The 21,624-nt window shown below is 34.2% G+C and overlaps 2 long non-coding RNA genes across 4 annotated transcripts; both read right to left on the bottom strand.

The window, feature by feature from the left end:
- On the bottom strand, positions 13,945 to 17,415 carry LOC110264546. Its single transcript, XR_002350723.1, has 8 exons — positions 16,691 to 17,415; positions 16,459 to 16,617; positions 16,261 to 16,347; positions 15,646 to 15,732; positions 15,306 to 15,437; positions 15,077 to 15,217; positions 14,870 to 14,976; positions 13,945 to 14,783 (listed from the first exon to the last, which is right to left on the bottom strand). It is a non-coding gene; the product is annotated as an uncharacterized LOC110264546 (long non-coding RNA).
- Positions 19,122 to 21,175, bottom strand: LOC107609979. Of its 3 annotated transcripts, none has more exons than XR_001613350.2 (4): positions 20,514 to 21,175; positions 20,278 to 20,431; positions 19,569 to 19,699; positions 19,122 to 19,482 (listed from the first exon to the last, which is right to left on the bottom strand). It is a non-coding gene; the product is annotated as an uncharacterized LOC107609979 (long non-coding RNA). The 3 variants fall into 3 exon arrangements; XR_001613349.2 differs by having other exon boundaries at positions 19,569 to 19,703; positions 20,514 to 21,174; XR_002351312.1 differs by having other exon boundaries at positions 19,122 to 19,427; positions 19,569 to 19,703; positions 20,514 to 21,174.

Genomic DNA, 21,624 nt, shown 5'->3' with positions numbered 1-21,624 from the left:
AGCATAATCAGAATCAACAAAGCCGCTGATTTGACATGATTTTCCACTAAAGCATAAACATGTGTCAATGGTACCCTTCAAGTATCTTAAAATCCATTTGACTGCTTCCCAGTGTGCCTTACCTGGGTTTGCCATGAACCTGCTAACAACACTTACTGTCTGTGAAATATCTGGGCGTGTACATACCATAACATACATTAGGCTACCGACTGCACTAGCATAAGGTACATTTTCCATGTAAGCCTTATCCTCTGCTGTTGTGGGAGATTGTTTACCAGAGAGCCTAAAATGTGGAGCCAACGGCGTTACCACCGATTTAGCATTTTTTATTTCAAACCTTTCAATGACGCGCTCAATGTATCCTCTTTGGCTCAAGAACAATTTTTGGCTTGATCTCTCTCTTTTAATTTCCATGCCTAATATTTTTCTGTAGCACCCAAGTCTTTTGTTTCAAATTCTTTACCAAGTTGAACCTTTAACATATCTATCTCTACTTTACTCTTAGAGGCAATAAGCATGTCATCCACATACAATAGAAGATAGATATAATCACCTTCAGGAAGCTTACGAATGTATACACAACAATCATAATTATTTCTGGAAAAACCTTGTTTTAAGATAAAGGAGTCAAATCGCTTATACCATTGCCGAGGAGATTGTTTCAATCCATATAGCGATTTCCTCAAGCGACATACCTGACTTTCTTTACCCTCAACCTTGAAACCCTCAGGTTGATACATGTATATTTCTTCCTCTAAGTCACCGTGCAAGAATACAGTCTTCACGTTTAGTTGTTCCAACTCAAGATCACCATGAGCGACAAGACTTAAAAGCACCCATATGGAAGTGTGTTTCACCACAGGAGAAAATATCTCATTGTAATCAACACCTTCTTTCTGTGCAAATCCCTTTGCTACTAACCTAGCTTTGAATCTTGTACCATCTGACTTAGTAGGATCTTCTTTTCTTTTATACACCCACTTACAACCAATTGCAGTCTTTCCCACGTGCAATGGGACCACTTCCCATGTCTTGTTCTTATAAAGAGATTGCATCTCTTCCTCCATAGAGACCAACCAACTCTCTCTATCTTTGTCTTTGATAGCATGTTTGAAGGTGACCGGCTCATCATCCTCCACTGAGAGTGCATAATTTACCAAGTTTAGCTGCCCATAATTTCTCAAAGGCTTGTCTGACCCAAACTTCTGAACAAATTTATAATTCCTCTTTGGCCTAGTAGATGCCAAAGAATTCTGCTGCTGCTGTTGTAATGCATGTGCATTTTCTCGCTGAATTTCTTCATGATCAAGTTCATCCTCTGCGTCATCTCGAGTAGCATTAGGATGCTCCACCTGAACATTATTAGAGTCTATTTGTTGGTATTTAGACTCTATCTCCACCACTTGAGTATTTGAAGTTTTTCCAACATCACCATCATCTGGCACCACATCTTTAGACAAAGCTACCATAGATCGTTCATCAAAGGTAACATCCCTGCTAATTACAAACTTAGAATCATTTACACTCCAAAGGCGATAGCCTTGAACCCCTCTTGGATACCCCAAAAAGATTGCCTTCTTAGCTCTATCATCAAGCTTATTATCTTTGACATGATAATAGGTTGTGCATCCAAAGACTCTGAGTTTCTCGTAATCTGCATGTTCCCCTTACCATACCTTATAAGATGTGTCTCCATCTAGAGAAGAATGTGGGGATCGATTCACTATGTAGCAAGCTGTAGCAACCGATTCTGCCCACCATTCTCTGCCTAACCCAGAATTAGAGCGCATACACCTTGCCTTCTCAAGTAGCGTACAATTCATTCGTTCGGCGACTCCATTCTGTTGTGGTGTTTCTCTAACTGTCCAGTATCTTGCAATGCCTTCTCGGTCACAGAACTCCTTGAAAGCCCCATCTGTGTACTCTGTGCCATTATCAGATCGTAGAGTTTTCAGCTTCCTACCTGTCCGGTTTTTAACCATTGCTCTCCACCGCTTAAAAGTATCGAATACCTCATTCTTATATTTGAGGAATTAAATCCAAACATACTTGGAATAATCATCAACAAAAGTAACAAAATACCTGGAACCACCCTTGGAAGTAACTTTAGCCGGGCCCCAAACATCAGTATGCACGTAGTCTAACAACCCTCTGCTTTTATGCTTGCTTGTAGAAAACTTCACCCTATGTGCCTTTCCATACACACAATGCTCACAAAATTCCATTTGTGGTTTCTTCATATTCTTCAACAAACCTTGTCCACAAAGCAATGATAGACCTTTTTCTGACATATGTCCAAGCCGCATGTGCCATATTCTTGTGCAATTTGTTTGATCTCTACTTCCACCGATTTCAACTGCTAACTCACCTGTGACTGTTGTCCCCAAAATAGAATAAAGATTACCGTGACGAACTCCCTTCATCACTACCAAAGAACTACGAAAAACCTTTAGTACCCCTTTTTTCACAACTATTTTGCAGCCATTTTTCTCCAACAAACCTATGGAGATAAGATTTTTCCGCAAGTCTGGAATATGCCTCACATCCTTTAAGGTTCTTACTCCTCCATCATGCATCTTGATTCTTATAGTACCCAACCTCACAGTTTTACAAGCATGATCATTGCCCATTAAAACTGTGCCACCATTTATGCTTTCATATGTAGTAAACCACTTCCTATTTGGACACATATGGTGAGAGGCTCCTGAATCAAGAATCCACTTACCGGAGATTCATAAGATTATTCTGTTATAGAGTAACAATCCTCCTCATCATTTGAGATGTAGCTTGCTTCTTGCTTTTCTTTTGGGTTGTCGTTGTTCTGTTTCTTGAAAGTTATCTTCTTATTTGGATAATTTGCTTTGAAATGTCCAGCCTCACCACATTTAAAGCATGTTCTCTCCGTGTGAGGTCTAGATTTTGGCCTAGACTTTCCACGCTCATTACCTTTTCCTCTTTCATTAGTCCTTCCCCTAGCCGCGAACAATCCTTGTGCTTGATCATTATACTCTCTTCCATTTGAAGATGACATTACACTTGTAGCAACAGATCATCTGCTAAAAGTGATGCCCTCGTCTCATCTATGGTCAGAGTGTCACCCACCAGCATCAATGTATGCACCAGATTTTCATAGGACTTCGGTAATGAAAGTAACAATATGAGTGCTTGGTCTTCATCATCAACCTTCACATCTATATCCTTTAAGTTTGATATGATCCTGTCAAACTTATTAATATATTCTCGGATTGAGGTGCCTTCCTCCATCTTGCATGTATACAATTTGGATTTTAAGTAGATCCTGTTAGTTAGAGTCTTCATCATGAAGTTACTCTCTAACTTTAACCAAACGCCTGCTGCAGTTGCTTCTTCATTTACCAAAAAAGCAACATCCCTCTCAAGGCATAAGATTATTGCAGCCCGCACCTCAAGATCTAATTCTTCCCAATCCTCATCTTTCATTTCCTCCGGCTTTTTCTCTTTTCCTGCTAGTGCCTTGTGTAATTTTTGTGATATAAGCAGATTTTTCATCTGCATCCTCCAATAGAAAAAATCATTTTTCCCATTGAACTTCTCGATTTCATATTTGCCTACTTTGACATTACTACTAGTAGAAGCCATTATATTCAAAATTAAATTTTATCACTCAAATAATGAATAATATAACGTTGACTCTTGATACCAATTGTTGAGTCTACAGCGGAATTTTGACTTCTAATAGATACAAAGTAATATGAAATTGAACACTACTCACAATAATGCACTCGCTATATATTTTGTAAAGAGGAAAAACAATATAAAAGATTTTTTTTAACTAACTCTATAAGATGATGTGAATAAGGATATTGTTATTGTTACTGATATCAATTACAATTCTTGAGACGTATATATAGTATCTCTATGCTATAACTTCAACGAATAAGAATAAAATTCTCCGACAAAAACTCTTTACTAAACATTTTTTTTACTTCCTAAAATTACTCTTATCCTTCCTTTATTCTCACAATTTTGTATTATTAGTGTATTGCAATTTAAACGAATATAAGTCTAAGTTTAGTTATTTATCTTGTCTTGAGTCTTTATGCTAGAAGATTATTTATTATTTTGATAAGTTTGTAAACTCATTATCTAATATTTAGTATAAATTTTATTTTTATATTTAAAAGTAATTTGTCGGTATTTAAATAATTAAATCGACGGCAATTATGTCGATTTTATTAAGCAGGTAAAATTCTCAAGTTCATATTATAGACAAAAATATTGTCGATTTTATTGAATCAAATATCGACATAAATGGCATCGATTTTATATAATAATATTGACGACAAAGTTGTCGATTTTAGTAAGAAGGTCAAATTCTCAAACTCATATTATAGACGGAAATACTGTCGATTTTATTAAATTATTATCGACGGTTAGGCAAGCCGTCGATTTTATTAAATTTTGAAAAATCGACAAGCTTAATAGCGACCACCTCCGCCGTCCATTTTGCCATCGAATTTTAATATTATTGACGGCTTAGCGGTCGATTTGCCGTCAATTTTAACGATGTTTCTTGTAGCGTAATCTCGCAAACGCCAGGTTTCAAGAAGACAATAAGCACACATGTGATCATCTCGAAGATGCGTCTATTAGTACCATAAAATATCTAAAAAATTCACATGGTGGATGAATAAGTCCGCATATATCATCTTGAATTCTTTCTAAGAATTTAGGAGACTCAAATCCAATCTTTACTGATGATGGCCTTAAAATTAGCTTTTCTTGAGAACATGCAGCACAACAAAATTCACTAAATTTAAGAATCTTCTAGATCTTTAGTGAATGTCCATGGGAGTTTTCAATAATTCTCCGCATCATAGTTATTCTCGGATGACCCAATCAATCATGCCAAATTATAAATTCATTTGGGCTGGTAAACTTTAGGTTTACAATGGCATGTGATTCAATTGAACTAGTTTTAGTATAATATAACCCAGATGAAAGTGAGAATAACTTTTCTAATATAACCCTTTTATTTGAATCAGGAGTTGTTGTGATACATAAGTACTCATAATTTTCCTCCTTCATTGTTTCAATATGATATCCATTTCGGCGTATATTTTTAAAACTTAACAAGTTCCTTAGAGACTTAGTAGACAATAATGCATTATTTATTATAAATTTTGTTCCTCCAGAAAATAAAGAGTAAAACCCCTCCCCAGTCCCTAACCATTTACGAAATTGACCTGGCGCCCCCTCACCATTGGAAATTAACAACGCGGTCCTTAACCATTCTCTCTGTGTGACCAAAAGGACCCTCTTACCGGTACTTCTGGTTAAGAGGGTCCTTTCGGTCACACAGAGAGAATAGATAAGGACCGTGTTGTTATTTTCTAATAGTGGGGGACTAGGGAGGGATTTTACTTAAAATTGGAAAATAATAAAAAAAAATCATTGTTTTAAGTTTTGCATCTAATACATTCTGCCATATTTTACATGTGAACGGAGAGCAAATAACGTCAAACTTAATAGATAGCACGAAATCATTAACAACGAGACTTAACACAAAAGTGATAATTATTTGGGTTGATTAAGCATTATTATGTCTTGGATTTAGGGTTTTAAGAACAACATGTATGTTTTATATTGTTGAATCTAAAAAAAACTTAGTTCAAGATTATTATTCTATACACCTTTTTCTAGAAAAATTAAACTGCTTTTCTTATTAGTGAAATTAAATTCATCAACCATAATTTTAATAGTAGGGTTACATGTAGAGACTAAATATTCTTTTTATATTTTTAGAAGTGATATTTGTTTCATCCAAATGTTCGTGATATGACTAATTAATTTTAATTTAATTTTAAGTATTTTAATTTTGTTTATTTAGTTACTAATTTGAATTTTATGTCAGAGGATTTAGAGTTTTCTTTATTTAACCTAAAGTTGAGTGAGTTTCTTCGATTTAATTTCCAAACTAGTGAACAAATTATATTGAGGTATTTCTTTCTTATTGCATCGAGTAATTGAATACAAAGAGAATCAGTTGATCTTTTATTCAATTTCTTGATGCAACAAGAAAGAAATACCTCAATCTAATTTGTTCGTTTGGAAATTAAATCGAAGAAACTCACTCAACTTTAGTTTAAATAAAGAAAACTCTAAATTCTCTAACATAATTAGTAACTAAATAAACAAAATTAAAATACGTAAAATTAAATTAAAATTAATTCATCATATCACGAATATTTGAATGAAACAGATATTACTTCTAAAAATCTAAAAAGAATATTTAGTCTCTACGTGTAACCCTACTATTAAAATATTTAGTCCCTAACCATCTAGAAAAGGACCTGGCGTCCCTTGACCATTAGAAAATAACAAACGATCCTTATCCATTCTCTCGTGTGACCAAAAGGACCCTCTTGTCGGTTTTCAAGTAAAAAATAACCGGAAGTACCGGTAAGAGGGTCCTTTTGGTCACACGGAGAGAATGGTTAAGGACCGCGTTGTTAATTTCCAATGGTGAGGGGGCGCCAGGTCAATTTCGTAAATGGTTAGGGACCGGGGAGGGGTTTTACTCGAAAATAAAGTTATAACTCTTCCGAAGCCTTTTATCACATTGCCTGAGCCAATAATAGTATTAACATATTCTTCTTTTGGTACAAGATGTGTAAAATATATATTACTTTTGAGAATGGTATGCAAACTTGCACTATTCGCAAGACAAACATCTTCACTATATGTCCTTGTCATTTTTTTCAAAGACAAATAATAATAATAAAATGAGTAAAAGTATATGTGCAGTAAAATTATTTTCTTGATTATTTTTCTAAGAAGTACTGTACATAGTATCATATACTAAAAATTTTATTATTATTATTTTAGAACTTGGCACATTTAGTAATTTTTAAATTTATAAACATAAATATTTTATTAAACATTTTTTATATACGTCATACTTAAAATTCAAATGCATAGAAAATAAAATTTAACAAAAAGTTTTTTATATTATTTATTTACATGAGTACTTAACAAAGCCACATATTAAACTATTCCATCATTGATTAAATGAATATTTCCTTCAGGATCCTCAAAGAAATCAGATACTTCATAATGAGTGGTGTAATTTTCAGCAACATCATTTGAAACAAAATTCGTCTCTTTTCCTTTGTTGTCCTTTTTTAAAGATGCTTTATAAAGATCGACTAGGTGCCTTGGGGTACGACAGGTACGTGACTAATGGGCCTTTCTACCACAACAGAAATATTTATCCTCTGTTGATTTATTTTTCCCATTGTTTCTTTCTTTATCCCACTTCTGGTGAGATTCTTTCTTGTGAACATCATTTTTCTTCTTTCCATAATTTTTCTTGTTACCAAAATCTTGCCATTTACCTTTTATAGGATAATGATTTGTCGCATTCACTTCAGAAAATGGGGCGGCACCAGCTGGGCGCGCTTCATGATTTTTTAAAAGCAACGCATTGTTGCATTCAGCAACAAGAAGGCAAGAATTTAGCTCAGAATATTTTTTAAATTCTTTTTCTCGATACTGCTGCTGCAGGAGCATATTCGAGGCATGAAAAGTCAAGAAAGCTTTTTCTAACATGTCATGATCAGTTATTTTTTCTCCATATAATTTCATTCGTGAGGTAATTTGGAACATTGCTTAATTGTATTCATTTATAGATTTAAAATTCTGTAGATACAAGTGTGTCCACTCATATCGAGCTTGAGAAAGTATCCCTGTCTTTTGATGATTATACATTCCTTTAAGATTTTTCCACAGATTTGCAGGATCTTTTAGTGTGAGATATTCATTTTTCAATCCTTCGTCAAGGTGACGACGAAGGAATATCATGACTTTGGCTTTATCCTTTTGGGAAGCATTATTTTCAGCTTTAATAGTATCTCCAAGATCCATTAAATTAAGATGAATTTCAACATCTAGTATCCATAATAAGTAGTTATTTCCAGATATATCAAGAACATTAAATTTCAGATGAGAGAGCTTTGACATAATCAAAATTTATTACCTTAGTCTTCCTAAATTTTTATTAGAGTCTCGTGCTAAAGAGAAGAAGAGGAATATCAACAGTATAGAAGGAAAAAGGATTATTGTTATTAATGTGTGTTCTGACTTAACTACGCTACTCTATTTATATACATATAAGGGGTCACCATTTTCAAACCTAATTAATTATAGAGTGATGTTAGGTAGCCAAAAAATAATTACAATATAGAAATGTCAAGTAAAAATTTCCATTCTTTTGATAAACAAGTGACATACACTTCCTTATCACTTATTCTTCCTATCACCTACCATTTTGTTGCATGCTTGGAGTCATTAATGTTCTTTCCAAAATCAATTTCAGTTTCTCCCAAATCAAATCCCTAACATCTCTCAATCACATTATTATCCATTAAAATGCAATAATTCTCTCCAAAAATTATGAAAGTTAAATTAAAAATTTTTAACAACTTCTACTATACAACTTATTTTACATATAAACTATTAAAAAATAAAATATAAAATATAAACAAAAATAAAAAAATAAATTTTTAAAAATAATTATTAACTCGTCATATTAAAATCAATAAATAAGCATACATATGAATATTAAATAAAAATACTAAAATAATTAAAATCATGACCTATTAGTGCACATATGAGATAATTTGAAAAATACAATAAGACGTATAGTTTAAAATTTGATAATATTAATTATAAAAATTTATTAATTATAGACATCATATGTATGAAATTATGAATATTATGAGTACAAAATTATGGATGTTATTAATATGAAATTATAGATGTTATGTGTATGAATTTATGGATGTTATGGGTAAATTTATCAATTGAATAAATTAATTTAAGAATTTGATAATTTTTTTAAATTCAATTATGATAAAATTTAAAAACATATGTGTTAACTTTATAATTACTTATGCAATAACTAAAAAATGATATGTGTATGGATGTAATATCTAATAAACATGAATTTAATTTTTAGATGTTAGTTGTATGTAATTATGGATGTTATGTATATGAACGTATGAATGTCATGTGTATGAACTTAGTTAGTACAATATAATTATAAATGCACATAAAACAAACAAAAAAATTAAATCAGTTTATTACCATACCTTATCAAAACTAGTATAGTTTTCATATTCTCAAAAATTGGTTGACTAACAACAACTTTGTCGGGTGAGTCCGTTTGTTGTTCAAATTCTTCAGCACCTTCTACCATAGGTACCGTATTCAGGTTGAATTCAAATGCCATATTTGCAATGATAAAGATGACTTCTTGTAAAATTTCTTAGCCTATTCTAATTGTGCTTGCAATGGTATTAGAGTTGTGAATTTTGAATGAAAATAATTGAATTAACAGAAATAAAATCATATTAGGATAGCTTTTAGATTTTATATCTCCATTAGATGATGATAAATGACTTAACAAAAATAAAAAATTAATTACAATTAATTCGTTTAATACGAATTATCATTGCCGTTCTTTATAATTATTATTAGTCTTTATTGTATTCTTAAATATAAAAATCAAATTATAAAAGAAAATATTTAGTATTGATTACAAGAATGCCTAATAGTAAGGAATATAATACTATAATTAATGTCATTAATAAGTGAGGATGATAAGAATATGATAAGTGGATTGATAGGAGAGTGAGATAAAAAATAAAACTGTTATTAAATTATATAAATGAAGTAAATTATAGAAAATTTTGACTAATTATAGCTAAAAATTTTTCTTTACCAAACTTTATTCTTTAATTATAATCTCTCTTGATATCCTGAGCAATATTAAAAAATGGACATCCATCTCATACTTATCACAAGAGTAAAAAACATTTTAAACGAAAAATACATTTTCGAAAAAGCTCTACATCCATGTAAAAATTACATGGATGGTATCCAAGTACCTTCCACCCCACACACTCGTTTGTTTTACATGCGCCTTACATAATCTATATAACGTAATCCTTATTTTTTCAGATCAACCTTTTTCAACGTAAACATTTCCATATAATATAAACCTTTTTCGCGTTTTTCTTCTTCTTCTTCTTCCTGTTCTCTTTCTTCTTCTTCAACCTAATTAAATTCGTTGTTCTCCTCTATTCACATTTTTCTTCTCTGTATTATGGATCTGGATTGACTTCAATGCAATTAGCTTCGTCGTTTATCTTCTTCTTCGTTTTCTTCTTCGATCTGCACTTTTGAATTGAAACAATGAATGAATCAACTTCAAATCAGTTGAATGAGTGCGATTTGGATAATTCTTTCAAAACGCATCAATTTGATGAGGTTTGGATTATTGAATTTTGAATCGAATTCAATGGAATGAAATTGCTAATTTTATTTGAAGTGAATTGAATGGACTGAGGTGATCTATATCTGAATTGAATTGAATTGAACTGATAATATGTAACTGTGAGTGTGAGTAACTGTGAGTAAATGTGTGGTTCGGTAAGTACTAAAGAGTTGATTCACCATGTGCATGTGTTCGGTTCGGTATGCAGAAAGGAGTCTAAAAAAATTAGACGAATATATTCTGTTTTGTTCCCTAAGCACTATATAATTGTTTCACCGTAATTAAGATTTTGGTTCACCATAATTAAGATTTCGATTCACCATGCAGACGAGCTGTGTTGTGGATGAAAAATTTGTCCCAAAGGTGGGAATGATTTTCAAGACACTAGAAGAAGCTGGAAAGTTCTACAAATATTATTCCAAACTTGCCGGTTTTTCTACCAAAATAAGGAACACGACTCGGGACGGAGACAATATTAAGAATCAACTAATTGTATGCTCTAGAGAGGGGAGGTGGAAATCAAAGATATCTCAAACTTTGAAGACAAACCCTTCAGCTGGGTTAAATTGTCTGGCCATAATTTACATACACATAACATCCTTGTTGTCCAGACCAGGCTGAGATGCTCAAACAAAACAGGGAGCTTAGCATGTTTGTACGTCGCACCATTGAAACCCACGAGGAAGCAGGAATCAGACTGAGCAAAACTTACCAACCATTTATGGCTGCAACTGGCAGCCACCGTGAACTAGGTTTTATAGAAAAGACGTCAGGAATAACACCACAAGGGAAGTATGGAATATTTCCGAAGAAGACGATGCCAAAGAATTTGGGAAGTACCTAGTAAGAATGAAAGAGAAGAACCAAAATTTCTTCTTTGAGCTCAACCTTGAAGGCGATCACTGCATTAAACATGCATTCTGGGCTGATGCAAGAAGCAGAGCTGCATTTGATTATTTCGGAGACGTGGTTTCGTTTGACACCACCTATAACACAAATAGGTATTCGGTTCTTTCAAACATATTTTTGATGTTCAGTGAGTGTATATATTTCGGTTCACCACCTTGTGCTTGTTATTTATGCAGGTACAATTTGGTTTTAGGTTCTTTTGTTAGCGTGAATCACCATGGCCAGTCGACACTTCTTGGATGTGCGCTGATGAAAAAATGAGGACATCCAATCATTCAAATGGCTATTTGAGTGTTGGCTACGTTGCATGGGAGGGAAGGCACCAAAAGGTATTCTTACCGATCAATGCGCATCAATTCAAAGGGCAATTGAGCTGTGCATGCCAACAACAATTCACTGCTGGTGCATCTGGCACATTATGAAGAAAATTCCAAGCAAATTGAATAGCTACAAGGGACACAACGAAATTGAACAAGAGACGAGCCATGTTATTTGGAACTTGTACACAAAAGAAGCATTTGACAGAAATTGGATCGATTTCCTTAGAAAGTACAGCCTCGGAGGTAACAAGTGGCTTTCAGGTAGTTGAGATTTTAATTCGAATTACTTTTATGCTTATATCTTTTTTCCCAAAGCATGCACTATTTTCGGTTCACCAGACCTAATGGTTTCAGTTTGGTTTGCAAAGCTGTACGAGGATCGCCATATATGGATTCTGGCTTACTTGGATCACCACTTTTGGGCCGGGATGAGAAGCACACAAAGGAGAGAGAGCATGCATTTATTTTTCAACAAGTTCATCACACAGAATAGCTCCTTGAGATAATTCATGAAGCAATACGACAATTGCCTAGCAAGCAGAGAGAGAATTCGATGCTGCAGATTTTCACACCGTGATACCGTGTGCAACAAAATCAGCAATAGAGGCACAGTTTCAGCATGTATATACCCATGAAAAGTTCAGGGAAGTTCAAGCTCAACTCAGAGGTAAAGTGAACTGTATCACAAGATCAATCCATTCCACCCTAGGTTTCACAACATATGAAGTAATAGAGCAGGTTTCTAACTCCACTAAGTTTGTCGTCACCTACGACGCAGTATCACGAGATGTAAAGTGCCATTGCTTGCTGTTTGAGTCTAGGGGCATATTGTGTCGCCATCCCCTAAGTGTCCTAAGCTTTGAGCGAGTGGATAACGTGGCACTGAAATACATATTGGAACATTGGAGAAAGAACATAAAGAGGAGGCATACACACATCAAAAGCAGCCAAGATGAACCTCTACTGGAGCCAAGAAGTAAGAGATTTGACGAATTGGTGTTTCGGTCACACAATATATGTGAATTTGCATCCGAGTCTGAAGAGTTGACCGGAATTTTGCACTGAGCATTTGACAAGGTCATGGCGGAGATGGAAGAATATCAAGGGAGAAGCAAAGGAAAAAGTTTTTTAACCCACGAAGAAGCAACATTAAGCAATGTGAATGACCTTCAAAGCCTACCACTTGTCAAAACAAGAGGTCGGCCCGAGAACAGACTTGGATCAAACCTGGAAAAAAATATCTCAAATGCCATGAAGAAAAAGAAAAAGACAGCTCCAAATAAGGTAAAATTGACTTGCTTTTGATTATTTAAAAATTCAATTGTTTATTTTGCTAATATACAATTATGTCTTTTCAATTGTAGTTGAACCTTTTAGACTGCGGATCATTGATTCAGTCAAGCTCCACTCTTTATAATGCACCAGATATGAATTATCCAAGAGAGGATTGTACAAGTTTTAGTTTTTATTAATATAATTTTTTGTTCACCCATGAGCAAATTTCGGTTCACCATGGTTATAGCAGGTTTAATTTCTGAATGTTGATAGTCTTTAATGAATAGTCACTTTTTTTGTGAAATTCTATATTGATATATGCAGTTTTTCGATTCGTCTAGTGTATTAATTTCTAAGTTGAATAATTAGAATTTGTTTTTCGGTTCAGGGTTTAGAGTTCGGAGTTCAGGGTTTAGAGTTTAGGGTTTAGGGTTTAGGGTTATGGTTTTAGGGTTTTAGGAATTTAGGGTTTATGGGTTCAGGGTTCAGTGTTTAAGAGTTCAGTGTGTTTCAAACTTTCGGTTCGCCCAGTGTATTAATTTTGGTTCACCGTGTTCATGGTTGAGGGTTTAGGGTTAGGGGTTTAGGGTTTAGGATTTAGGGTTCAGGGTTTAGGGTTCAAGTTTTAGGGTTTAGGGTTTAGGGTTCAGGGTTCAGGATTTAGGGTTTAGGGTTTTGGGTTTAGGGTTTAGGGTTTAGGGTTTAGGGTTTAGGGTTTAGGATTTAGGATTTAGGGTGTAGGGTTTTGGGGTTATGGTTTTAGGGTTTTAGTGATTTAGAGTTTATGGGTTCAGGGTTCAGTGTTCAGTGTTCTGGTTTTAGTGTTTAGGGTTTAGGGTTTAGTGTTCAGGGTTTAGGGGTTCAGTGTGTTTCCAACTTTCGGTTCGCCCAGTGTATTAATTTCGGTTCACTGTGTTCTTTTGGAGTTCGTAATGTATTACTAAATACAGTGATTGCAATTACTGAGAACCTGGAATAAAACAGTAGCCAGACAGTTCCAACAGATGAGTAATTCATCTTGAATCAAATATAAATATTTACATTTGATACATACATTGATATTAAGAATAGATATATACATTAACATTGACATATACATTTGAAAGAAGCATTTTTTGCGTTTTTAACAAGTTAAACAAAATATATACAACTAGTATATGGATTGTTTGATACATACATTAAACAAAATATTGTTAATTACAACTAGTATATGCTATTCTCTATCTAAATCCCCATATGTGAATTTACAATAAGGGCTGGAGAGGACATCAGATGGCTTGGAAAGTCTTATTACTTCAGATTCCCAAATCACTTGGTCTCTGATTTTGTTCATTTCATGCAACAGAAGATTTGGACTATATTGGTATCTGAAGTCATCAATCTCTTTCTATATTTCAAGTGAAATGAATTAGTTACATAAGAAATGAACCCAAATGAAATAAGAATAATATCATTCAAAGCCCTAATCATATTGTAAAAATGCAATCACAATAACCCTAAACCCTGAACACATTAAATATCAAGTAAATCAAAATCACATTAAATAATAACAAATTTCATTCAAAGCCCTATTTATACTGTAAAAATGCAATCACAGTAATCCTAAACCCTGAACAAATTAAAAGGAGGCCACCAAACCGAAAAACATTCACTTGGTGAATCAAAATTATAAGAGCCACCGAACCAAAAATTGTTTATGTGGTGAATAAATGGTGATCAAATTTCAATCAACAAAAATAGTATTTCTGCATGGAAAAGAACTAGTCAATAGAGTAACAACCAACTTCAAAGTCCTAGTTACACTATCAACTGAACTGCATGAAATAAGAAAAGAAAGAAGTTTATTAATTTAGAAAGTACTTACTTGTGTCCAAGCTTTATATTTATATCTCTTCCCGCTTTTGATTTTTCGTGGATCTATTGTTTCGAGCCATTTCATCATGTATATTTCACAATCATAGCTAAGCAAGAATTGAGTATAATACGATCAATAGTATACAAAATAAAATATATTAAAAATAGCACTATAGAAGAGAAAGATTCGTACTCTGTACGTTAACCATCCAATTGGATATACGCTGCTTCCTCTCTCAGTCCATCCTCCATTAGGGGTTCCGCCCAGCGTACACCCTCATCTGGGAAAATTATTAAACCCTAAAGAGACAAAAAAGGTAAATAAACAGAACCGACAATAGTGAACCAAACTCCTCTCATGTAAAGAATAATTTGAATAATTTACAAGAAAATAACTTACAACAAATTTGTTCAGTTGCTTCTTCGAATCAGGTATATGTTCTGGCAGCTTATTGACAGGGTCAAGGACATAGAATTTTTTTTTGTTGACATCAGCAATCTACGACTACCAATGCCCTCCATTGCAAATTGGGACAAATAGCTGAAGTTTTGAAAAATTATAGAATATTTCAGTCGAAACAATAGCAAACAAGAGAATTATCAAAGAATTTTTAGAAATTACAACTTACAAGTGGATGCGATGCAAGTTTCCTTTTGTGAAGAAACTGGCGGTGGTGGGCATACTGCTCAATATCAAACCTGTACGCCTTGTTTGTCCTCTTATCAGTGCACTCCATGCCATGTGTTCCCAACATAAAATTCTACAAAATGAACATCAGTTAAATAACATTTCCACAGAATCCAACACAATTCATATGCTGAATAAAACGTGAAAAACATTCAATCATCAAGAGAGAAGTTTTCTTCATGCAAAAGAACTCAACAGAACACATAAGAATCAGGTGAACCAATATTAACATTCTGACCGAACCGAAAACGAATCAGCAGTGAATAAGAAATTTAGCTTACCACAATATCTAGAGGCACAATGTATATTTGTTCCTGATACCGCCGAACTTTGATTTGGTTGAGAATCATGCTATGTATACTGACAACCTACACAAAGAAAAGTTATGAGATATACTATATAAGAATGTTTAGAAAAATTATTATTGTTAACGCAATTGGGAAAGAATTTACCGAGGCATGCACTTGTTCTTTGGGCATTATGAGATATACTGTATAAGAATGTTTAGGAATTTGCACATTGAAAAATTCACACTTCCAAAGGTTGAGAACGAGTTTCTTGTCGAAACTCAATGATTTGTAGCTCAAAATCAAGTGTAGCTCTAGTGGCATTTAAACACATTTTTATTGTGATTAATTAAACAAGAATTATTACCTAAATCTAAAAGAGTAACATAAATATTTTTAACTTACACTGGTGGAGTTTTAGAAGTCTTTCTTGGGAAGATTTTCTTTTTTCTAAAATATTTTACTGGGCTTTCAGGCGTATTTTTCCTAAAAAAAAGATAACAAATTAAAATTTGAAACCAAGATTCAAAGCAGAGGTCTAGAAACACGTTAAATTCATTTTTGGGCAACCACTGAACCAAAAGTATAATATGCAGTGAACCAATTTACCTGGTATTGCTCACGGTATTTACAGAAGGTGTAGAGCTTCCTTGAGTCTGTAACAGTTGCTCGCTATGCAGATTTACAGTCGGCACTCTAAGCAAGATAAATAAATATCAGTAATTCATTCTAGAGGAATTAGAAAAGGTTGTAGCAAAAGTAAGCAAAGAAAGAAAAAGAACTTGGTAATAATAAACTGAATCTTACGTTTGAGAGAATTCATTTTGTGCCTCTGCTGAGTCAAAGTGATCCGGAGCAATGTTTGTTGACTGAGCTCTATCATTTCTTTTCTTTGATCTTTTTTCCCTTATCATCTCCAATGCTCATTTTCTTCTTTCGGCAGTATTGTCTTTTGCTTTTTCAGTTCTGAAAGTTCATAAAATAAGTATCAAGGAACCTAAAATGTAAGTATCAATAAAAAATGATTCGAGAAACTTACTCCTTGTTAGATTGGGCTTGTGTTTTTGACACCCTTTGCAGTTGTTTTCTTTTTATTACGGGTGTTTTTTCGATTTCATTTTCTCTGGAATACAAACAAACACATTGAATTTATACCGAAGACAAGACACTAACAATGAAGTCAACCAAACTGACAGACACTATCGAACCGAACTAAACTAAAGTGCTAAACCGAAAGTTAGAATCTCACCAAATCGAAATTAATTCATTTGCTGAACAAATATTGATACATATGCAATCAACAAAATGTCTCACAGAAATTACGCAATACTTACTGGCTTTCAGATTCGCTTGTGTTCTCTGAATCTATTGGCACATGCTTTGTTTTTTTGGTTTGTTTTTTAACCACTTTCGGTGGTTGTTTTCTTTTCTTTGTTTCGGTTTTTTTTTTATTTCTTCTTCGCTGCAATACATATGAACAAGTGCATAAGAACAAATTTAAGCAAATAAAAGTTAAATGAAATCAATATCAAAATTAAACTTACTGGCTTTCGGATTCAGATTCAGAGAATCTTTCCTCTTCCGAAGAAGAATCCATCTCGATCGTTTTCTTTTTTATTTTCTTTTCTTTTTCTTTCTTGTCCAAGTTAATTACTTGTTTTTGTTTTTTTTTCTTTCTGTACAGAAGTCCCTACAACAGAAACAAAGACTCAATTATTTAATCATCAAGAAAACACATTAACAATCTGGTGAACCAAATGAAGCAATCCCACCGAACCGAAAAATATTCATATGGTGAATAGTACATGACAACTATTTAATCATCAAGAAAAATATTTCTTAATGCAGAAACATTCAAATCAACAAACTAAGAATTGCAAGTAGGACAAATAAATTAATTATAACCTAAAACAGAAGTTTATTTAGTTAATAGAGTATTTTAAAAGCATTTGAAAGCAAATTTTTCGGAAAATTTTAGTAGAGTATTTACCAATGGTTCTGTTGCTTCGGTTGAAATCCGTTCAATCATCATTTCCCTTGTCCAATGGGCCACCTATGGTGCAGGGGGAGCATCAGGTGCAAACGGGCAGGGAAACTTCGTTTCGTGGAAGTATATCAACATTAATACAAAAACGCAGCCATCAACAGACTGTTTCTTCCCCCCTTTCTCTTGTTTTCAACTCATTTCATCAAGAAGTTTAGCACATGCATTGCCCAATCCCATTCTCGAATGTTGTTCACATGAAAGATTGGTGGCTTATGGATTGGGGAGGCCATACTTACCGTTGTGGGGGGCAAGAAGCACTTTTGTATGAAGACAACAAAAGTCCTCTTGAATTTTTCTGGTTCTCCTCCCCTTCTACACTCATGTCCAGCACATTCCTTGTCTGCTAGATTCAAGTTGTTGTAATCAACCTTTTCAGAAAAACGATTCCCTACAATATTTTAATAGCAAAAATTAGTCAAAAACAGTCAATTTAATTTTCTAGACACCAATGAACTGAAAATAAGCAGTAAGTGGAAAATGTATTACCTCTGTTGGTTATGCCGAGGGCAGCTGTTACTTTCCGAGGAGTGATGTATATTTTCCCCTGGAGAGTTTTCAAGCATCCTTTCTCTTCATCAAACCGATCAAGCAATTCTTTCAACAGTGTATTAGAGACATTCATTTCTGGGACATTTGTCAGGGCACACTACAAAAAAAAAGGCCTATGGTCACGGTAAAAAACCGTGACCATAGCTAGTAAAAAGGGTGACCATAGATCTATGGTCACGGTTTTGGACCTATGGTCACGGTTTTTTACCGTGGCCTATTCCGTCGTGGCCATAGGTCTATGGTCACGGTTTTTTTACCTATGGTCACGGTTTCTATGGTCACGGTTACAATTTTCAAATTCTGACACTTTAGGCCACGGTTTTTAACCGTGACCATAGGGCAATCTATGGTCACGCATAAAAACCGTGACCATAGCCATATCTATGGTCACGGTTTTGGCCGTGACCATAGCCTCTATAGTCACCCTTCCTTAAAACTATGACCATAGCGTCTATGGTCACCCCTCCTCAAAACCGTGACCATAGCCTTATCTATGGTCACGGTTTTAGCCGTGACCATAGAGCCTATGGTCACCCCTCCTCAAAACCGTGACCATAGCCATATCTGTGGTCACGGTTTTGGCCGTGACCATAGCCTCTATGGTCACCCCTCCTTAAAACCGTGACCATAGCCTTATCTATGGTCACGGTTTTGGCTGTGACCATAGCCTCTATGGTCACCCCTCCTCAAAACCGTGACCATAGCCTTATCTATGATCACGGTTTTGGCCGTGACCATAGCCTCTATCACCACTCCTTAAAACCGTGACCATAGCCTATTTTGTTTTATGAGATTTAATTTTATTTTTTAAAGTATAATCACATCCCAAAATGATGATAATCACAAAATAAATCTAAAAATAAAAAATAATAATCAACAATTAAGATAAGTTGTGATTAAATTAACCAACTAACATATCAATAAAATTATACATAAATTAAGTTATAAGTAATAACATTTTTAGATCTATACTACTAGTATAAGTAATTCAGCTCCATGTGCATTGGGCTGGTCTTAGTCTAATATTATACAATGGGTGCGTGAATGTGTTGATTGATGGTGTTAAGGTTGTCTACACATGCCAGCCTCTTCTTGTTAATTAGGCCTCAAAGTGGGAGCATGATCGCCACCATAGTAGCTTCTGAATCCAGACACCATTGCTGAGAGTTGGTACCAGAATCTGTCATGGAAAATACATCAGCAGTTGCACATGCAATAAAGTCCAAAGCAGCAAGCTGCATTAACATCAAACCTTCATTGTTAAGTATTAGTAATCATGCTTCAACTGAATTTGAAAATTATTAACATGAATATTTATTACCTGAGAAGAAAAATTCTTAAAAGGTTCAAGTTCATTGGGAGCAACCGAGCAAGGAAATCTTCCTTTGTAATAGCATTGACATGAATTATTTATTGCAGAAGTATTTAACTCACTTGGGGTACATCTCCATTCTTCCTTTCAAAAGTAAGCAAACCAACTTTTCAGAGTAATTCAGAACCACATCCAGCTTCAATCATAATTCAGAGTAATCACAACAACTAACTTTTCTCAAATATATTTCATTCAATAATTAACTAATCATATTTCAATTTAATGACAATTAAGCAACCTTACACTCCCACTTTTGTATCTAAGCCTAGAACTCTTCCAATATCACAATTCCAACTTCCATTTCATTAAACACAGTTATTAGAATTAGTAGTATAGTTCCAAGAATTCGGAATCAATAATTCACAAAATTACACATACATATTCATAATAGTTCATCAACTTCCAACAGCATTTCAAGCATACCCTCATCATCATCAAATCACATAACCAACATAAATCATCATCCTCAAACACAACTACAAATCAATCTCATCACAATTTCATCACATTCAACCATATTCACAATCACCAACAATCTCAATTTCATCAATTTTCATCAATTAACCAAACAAGACATTTATAAATTATTTGCAATTACTCACTAAACTTCATTGGCATTCATAAATTAAAACAGTTAATTTTAAAATAAATTTCCTACCTCAAATAACCGAAACTTGAAGAATTCCTTAACCGTGACAAATTCCTTTTTCCTTTCTCACAGCAGCAGTAGCCTCGAACAAAACCAGCAGCAGCCACAACAGTCCCAAAACCAATACGAGTTACAACAGCAATTTTGAAGCAAAGTGGCAGAACTAAAATAAAAATATGTGACTAGGATTAGAACAAGAACATGGCAAAGGAACAAGTTTGAAGCAGAACAAGAATGAGTGTTACAATTTTAGAAATGGAGGAATCGGAACCAGAACAAGAAGGCTGATGCTGTCTTCTGACTCTGATGGCGGTGCACGACTCACCAGCGACCGTGGCAGCAACAGCGAGGACAGTGCCTCCTCTGGCTCGCACGGCTCTGTCTCCCTCTCTCCCTCGTGTCGTTCTCTTCTCCACGGTGGAATCCAACAGGCACGACGGCGACACCAACTGCGACGGGTTGGCTGCGATGGAACCCTTGGCGGCAAGACGCGACGGCTTTTAACGCACGACTCCTCTCCTCTCGGACGCGTCACAGCGGCGACAACTCATCGGCGGCAGCGGCTTCCTCTGGCTAGCACGAATTGACGATGATGGAAGCTCCTCTCCCTCTCGGCGCTACTCTGTCTCAACGTCTCTCTCTCTCCTCTTTGCGAACAGTGGCGGCAACGACGTGGAGGATGGCGGCGAGCTGGGAGCGACGATGGCGCGACGGTGGTGGCGAGGCGGCTGGACAGCGGCGGCAGCGTGGCTCTTCCTCTTTTTCGATCACAGCTCTCCTTCTCTGCTGCTGTGTTACGTTTGAAAGGGATTAAAGGGAAAGGGGATGCGGCTGAGTGTGGTGAGGAGGGATTAGGGTTAGGGTTCTTCAATTTGGGAATTAGGTTTCTAATTCAATTTAAAAATTAAAGTTACAAAATTAGGAATTTTAATATTTTATAAAGGAATAAAAATAGATATGAATAGATATTTTAATAAAATTGGAGGATGGAGTAATTTTAAAATCAAATATATTCTATCAAAAATATTTAAGAACATTATTTATCAACATATTACTAAATTCAATTAATTATTTTTATCTTCAATTTAGGTTTCTAATTCAATTTAAAAATTAAAGTTACAAAATTAGGAATTTTAATATTTTATAAAGGAATAAAAATAGATATGAGATATGAATTTAATAAAATTGTAGGATGGAGTAATTTTAAAATTAAATATATTCTATCAAAAATATTTAAAAACATTATTTATCAACATATTACTAAATTCAATTAATTATTTTTAATTTAAATTATAAAATAAACATATTAATCACATTTTATAAAACATAGTTTATTATCAAAAATATTAATTATTC

The sequence above is a fragment of the Arachis ipaensis genome, chromosome B07 (assembly GCF_000816755.2).
Source record: "Arachis ipaensis cultivar K30076 chromosome B07, Araip1.1, whole genome shotgun sequence".
In the NCBI taxonomy this organism is placed as follows: domain Eukaryota; kingdom Viridiplantae; phylum Streptophyta; class Magnoliopsida; order Fabales; family Fabaceae; genus Arachis; species Arachis ipaensis.
The sequence above is the reverse complement of the archived record's forward strand: the minus strand, read 5'-3'. Positions and strand labels throughout refer to the sequence as shown.